This window comes from Puma concolor, chromosome E1 (genome assembly GCF_028749965.1).
Source record: "Puma concolor isolate L17-30 chromosome E1, mPumCon1.1.hap2, whole genome shotgun sequence".
NCBI lineage: Eukaryota > Metazoa > Chordata > Mammalia > Carnivora > Felidae > Puma > Puma concolor.
Window position 1 is genome coordinate 34,759,514 of NC_141680.1, and position 6,949 is coordinate 34,766,462.

Here is a 6,949-nt window from a genome sequence, read left to right on the forward strand (position 1 = left end):
GCTCACCTTTTCTAGGTAATGAGGTATATGGGATTATCAGTGATTTCTATGAGAATGAATCTTTGCTCCTCTTCCTTTGCTATAAAGTGAATGATCTGGTGATCAGCGTATTGGAGGTCAATGAATAATGCATTCTTCAAATTCACAAATGATAATGCCTGCAGATTTGCTGCAAGCAGGGGAGGTAGAGTACGGTTCTATCGCTATGATGACACATTACTGACCTCTCCAAAACAGAAAGGAATGATGTCAATCTAGGGTTTAGTACTGGATGTTGCTTTTCTTTCTTTTTTTTTTTCTTCATTTTTTTAATGGTAATGTTATCTGATCAGTTACTAAGTATAATGGTTTCTTTGCCATATTATCTTATTTATTTTTTAATTTTAATTCCAGTGTAGTTAACATACAGTGTTACATAAGTTTCATTTACTTATTTATGTATCTCCTTCCTTCCTTTTATCATTTTTTTCTTCTTTTTTTTTCTTTATTTTTTTCAATGCACTTCTGTATTGCTGGAATGCTTTTTAAATGAGCATTTATCATTTTTCTAAAACAAAGGCAATAAGTGACCATTCTTTTAATATGCATTTGTAAAACAACAACAATGCAACCATTGCCTCAGCTAACTCATTACAAGAAATCAAGAGGGAAGTGATTGTAATGAACTAACTTGCACTTTTTCTCTTTATTTTTCCCAGGAAGGCTTATATCACCATGAATTTTATAATAGTACAATCAAAGGGATCATGGAATTGTGTTTTTAAATTTATGCTCAAAATTTTTTCAAAGACAGATAATTCCTTGGTAGTTTACAAAAAGAATATAGCTAACACCTTAGGGATGATATCAGACACTCTTTCAAACCAGGCGGATGCCATTTAGTGTGCTGAATTATTAAATTATTTCTAGCAACCTAATGGCTTAAAAGAGTTTACTGGATTGTCCCATAGCTTCAAATTACTCTTCAGTAGGAACTTAAGATAGTAGAAATTGATTCACCTTGTATATAAACAATGCATGTGATATAGCTAATTGCTTCTTGCAGCAAATTGAAGCTGATTATTTTATGGACCCAAAACCTGATATCTATATGTCTAGTCATATATTTTTGAAAACATAGTATTATCAAATATTTAAACAATTCTAAGTTATCTTCCCATTAAAATTATATTTCTATTTATGGAACATTGACTTAAAAAAAAAGGAATCACAATGTAATCATTCAAAACTAACAAATACAAATGAAATACAAATAACATTTTAATAGTGCACAGGAGGCATCTGAACAGATGGCATGAAGAAAATTATTTTAATTAGTATACTACTGTTTTGGCTTGAATTCTGTTCTCCCAAAATTCATATACTGAAGTCTTAACTCCCAGTAATGCAAACTGTAAGCTTATTTGGAAATAGGGTTGTTGCAAATATAATTACTTAAGATCATAGTGGAGTAGGGTGGGCCCCTAATTATATGACTGTTGTCCTTATGAAACGAGGAAATGTGGACCCAGACACACACATAAGAACACTCTGTGAAGGTTGTACTTATACTGTCACAGCCAAGGAAAGACACCTGGAAACATCCTTCCCTAGTGCCTTCAGAGGGATCATAGCCCTGCTAACACTTCAATCTCAGATTTCTAGCCACCAGAACTGCAAGACAATAAATTCGTATTATTTAAGCCACTCAGTTTGTGGTACTTTGTTACTGCTGTGCTAGATAACTAAAACAAGTACTAAAAGAGGTTGGCAATGATACACCAATATTTTATGATAGATATTCAATTGTATTATTATTAGTCACGAGAAAATCATTTAAGGGAGAAAAGGACAAAAATGTAGAGAAAAAAAAAATTAAACACAAGAAAACTAACAATTTCCCCAAGAAGATTCATAAAAAAGGTGTTGTCACACCATTATCAAGATTTCCAGTCCCAAGTGGGGACAAAAGGACTGATTTCCATGGGAAATGGTATCATGAATGAGTCAGCAGGTAGAGGCAATTAATGATCAAAATGCCACATTAAACTACAGGTCAGTAGTTACACTGAATCAGATCGAAGACATCACTCTAATAAATAATATATACATCTCATCTGAATAATATGTTAATATTCAAATGGTTGAATTTTCAGAACATTTGCCTCTTCTAAGTCTTATTAGACCTCCCAAGAAATTACTCATTTCTCTCTGTTGGCTATGGGAGGCTCAAATCCTGAATGTTTATCATCAAAATGATAATCAGGTTCCAGATAACATAAATCCACAAAGATTTCCAGTAACCCTCTAAGAAGTATAACAACAAAAACCAACACGAAAAGAAAAGCCCAGTGTTGTGCCAACATGAAAAATGTACAGATAGATTCTATTTCTACATATATGCGACAAAATAGAAAAAAAATTTAAAAAAACATACACTTGAGAGAAAACAGTGTCTGGGCATAAAGTTTTATTGTCCTATGGTTTCTGAGCCTCTGGTGTATTGCTTTGTATATCCGAGAATATTTGTATTTCATTGTGAAAACCAGAAGTTGGTGCATTTTTTTAGAGATAGTGTAAATTTAATCCATGGATTAAGGGAAACTACCAGAGATTCATGCACAAAATTGCAGAATTTTTATTGATGAATTACCCTTGGCATTCTGTTTTTACCCTACATGGAAGGACATTACAAGAAGACACTGTATAGACTGACTATTATTCATGACAGAGCCAGATGCGTGGCCCCGAACCCATGGACCATGAAATCATGACCTGAGCTGAACTAGGACACTCAACCAACTGAGCCACCCAGGTGCTTCAGTAGTTAGCTGTTTAATATCTTATCTTTGCTTTGATTTATAAGAAACTTAAAGTTAAATGTGTGTCCTAAGTCTAACATCATATACAGGTATCAGGGCATCAGGTAGCTACAAGCCTTGTCCTTGGTTTTGTTTTTATCTCGTTTTCAATTTTCCCGTAATTTGTCAGTTGCTTTGATGTGATGTACATATTGTGTAAAAAGAAAAAAAACTAATTCATCAGGATAACAAACTTCTGTTCTTCAAAAGAATATTTGGAAAATGAAAAGGCAAGCCAAAGACTGGGAGAAAAAAAACCGCAATACATATATCTGGCAAAGAATATATAGGGAGAATATATGAAGACTCCTACAAATCAATAATAGAGACAAACACCAAGAATAAAAATGGAATAGATACTGTACAAAAGAAGATATGGGAAGAACCAAAATAATATAAAAATGATATAGATAATTATTAGTCATTAGTGAAACACAGAGCAAAACCTCCAAAAGATACTACATCAGATCCACAAGAATGATTTAAAAAACTGACTATAGGGGCACCTGGGTGGTTCAGTCAGTTAAGTGTCCAACTCTTGACTTCAACTCAGGTCGTGATCTCACGGTTCCTGGGTTCAAGCCCTGCTTCAGACTCTATGCTGATAGCACAGAGCCTGCTTGGGATTCTCTCACCCTCTCTCTTTGACCCTCTACCCCCCTCAAAATAAATAAATAAACTTAAAACAACCTGACAATATCAAATGTTAGAGGGAATGGGTAATAACTAGAACTCTCATCCATCATTAATGAAAGTGTAAAATATTATAACCCTTTGAAAAGCTATTTGGAAGTTTTATTTTTTCTTTAAAATGAAACATGTACCTTTATCATGATTCAGCAATTCTATTCCCATGCATTTACCCAGGAAAGATGATAATGTATGCCCCCTTAAAGATTTATATTAGGAAAGTCAGAAGAGATATATACATCATGAGAAAACCTAGAAACAACTGGAATGTTCATAAACACAGGGAATTAATGAACACATTACAGTTCAATGTGATATAACACAATGTAATACTACTTAGCAATGAGAGGAACAAACTATTGAAACATATGGCAGGCACCACTAATAAATTTCAAAATTGCAGTGGTGAGAGTTAGAAAGTCTTATTCAAAAGAGTACATGTTGTATAATTGCATTTATGTGGAGTTTACAACAGGCAAAATTAATCCATGACATAGAAATCAGGTCAATGAATGCTTCTGGTCAGGGGCGCAGACGACTAAAGGAGCAAAGATGAAGTTTCTAGGATTGTGGAAGCATTGTAAATCATGACTGAGGTGATATGCATTTTGACAGGTATATGCATTAGTAAAAGCTTAATGAACTCTGCACTTTATTTTTTTTTTAAATTTTTTTTTCAACCTTTATTTATTTTTGGGACAGAGAGAGACAGAGCATGAACGGGGGAGGGGCAGAGAGAGAGGGAGACACAGAATCGGAAACAGGCTCCAGGCTCTGAGCCATCAGCCCAGAGCCCGACGCGGGGCTCGAACTCACGGACCGCGAGATCGTGACCTGGCTGAAGTCGGACGCTTAACCGACTGCGCCACCCAGGCGCCCCATGAACTCTGCACTTTAAATGTGCACTTTTAGGATATGTAAATTCAATGAGAAAGTATTGGTGTTATATATATATATATATATATATTTTAAAAAGGGTAGGAAGACATGATAAGAACCTTGAATAAATGTATATAGGGCTACATTTCTCAACCATCTGCCCAGACCCTCAAACCTCTGCACTAAAGTACACTTTCAGGAACGTATGATAGTAATTTTTGTGGGCCATTAACTATTATGGGAGGTCAATTTCTTTTAATTAATTTCAACAAACGTGTACTAAGTTCCTACTCAGAAAAAGACACTGAAGGATATTGGTGAGAGACAAAGGAAGATTCCCTACCATCAAGTAACTTGTCTAATAGACTGAAAGACTCCAGAGAGAACTATTTCAAAGGCAATTTAATTTTTTTTTAAATATTAGCTAGGACAGGTTACAAAGTAATAATCATTATAGTGGTCCTTGTACCAAGCATAGTGTGAGGTATAAGGCAGGAATAACTTGTAAAACCAAGCATTATTAAAGAGTAATAAAGATACCATCATAAGGCAAAATTAGTGGGGGAAATGGGTAAAAACCAAGCCTCTTACATCCTCTTTGAGTCCTTCCGTACAGCAGCTTGTCCAAAAAATTGTGGCTGTGAGGTCTTAAAATAGCTATGAAGTGAAGCAAAGCAGCAACAAATTAACGTCCTTGAGGCTTTAAAAAATTTTTTTCATGGTCATAACTAGTCAAGTAGGTTCTGTGGGAAGAAGGATTTGAACTTCCTCAATAAACTCTGTAGGTAAATGGGAACTTAAGTGTTTCTGTTCAGTGGCTTTTGATCTCTTATTTACTTTTTAGCTAGTAAAGCAAAAAATATACCATGGCAATAATAACAATACCTACAGAAAAGCATAGTGGTTAAGAGGCTTGGAATCCTGGCTCTGTCATTTACCAGCTGTGATCATGTCATTTAGTTTCTTCTTTGCCTTAGCATCTCGTCTGAAAATGGAAATAATTGCAATACCTACATCATAGGGTGTTTCTACGAATGATATATGATACTCATACAAACCACATGGAAATTCCCTAGGGCATAAACAATAAATGTCTATTTTATTACTTTAAAAATCATAAAGCCCTTTTGTGTACTGCTTGGCGTTGATGACAATATATGTTACTTGTACTAATATTCATTATTTTTATTTCACTTCAATTAATAATTATTATTTTAACCTCAGAATTGCCTGTGATGTCTGGTACAACAAATATGTGTCCAATACGTGAGCGCAACCTCACATCAAAAAAAGAAATTGAAATTGTCAACTGGCCTGACTTTTTTTTTTTTTTTTAAAGCAAACCAACACCTTTCAAAATAAACTCTGGGGATATAATTAAATGCTCCACAAATGACATATAGAGGAAAGTGAAATAAAAACAAAGGCATTTTGTGTGGTAAGGAAAAGGACAAAATTCTCATGCAAAATGGTCTGAATTGATCAGGAGGGATAATGGAACAGAAAGTTCTTTTTAAAAGCAAAATCAATACTCTGATGGAAAAAAGACTATAGCTCATTTTAAACTGAGAAAACGGGCAGATAAAATAAACTACAACATATGTGACAGAGTTGGAAGGCAAATCGAGATTTGTCAAAGGAAGAAAATATCAGCAATTGAACTTGTAATATAATAGCTTCCCATTTTTCCCCATACATCTTAATTTAGAGCAAAATGACATAAGGAAATCAGCAGAATGCCAAAACAGTATTAAGAAGGCACAAGTAGCGACAGCAGGGATGTAAAAGAGAGACATTGCAGATGAGATTTGTTTGATGTCAGATAATCTGCTTTCAGTTATTGATCTCGATTATCCACCAATCAATATCTTTTCTCTGTTTGCCAACTGATTTCTGAATCCACGTGTGCATTCGCCCACACGCGTGCGTACCCACACACACTCTGGAATAGGATATGTGATCCAACTGCCTTGAAGGAAGAAACCAGAACAGAGATGTGGAAACCACTATGTATGACAAGTTGCCTGCACTGTGGAATGCAGCTGTTCCAGAAGCTGTCAGGAGACTTTATCCTGGCTATTAGACTTGAGAGCTGCAGACCCGGAGACAATGTCAAAGTATTTCTGGAGGCAGGAAAGGTTAAGCAAACCTATGAAATGGTGAGTTTTTGTGAACGGAAGCACATCATTGCCTCCTAAGTGTGGGATTTGAGGACAGAAAGGTCTACATAGGAAGGCCAATCATGTCACTTAACAGGTGAATGGCTGGCTTAAAATTTCCCAACTTTTTTTTTTATATAAATTTTTAAATGTTTATTTATTCTTGAGAAAGAGGGGGACAGAGCGTGAGCGAGACACAGAATCTGAAACGGGCTCCAGGCTCTGAGCTGTCAGCACAGAGCCCTATGCAGGGCTTGAACCTATGAACTGTGAGATCATGACCTGAGCCAAAGTCGGATGTTTAACCAACTGAACCACCCAGGCACCCCTGTTTTATTTTTCCTAAAGAATTCTACTATAGTTTGTTGTTGTTGTTGTTGT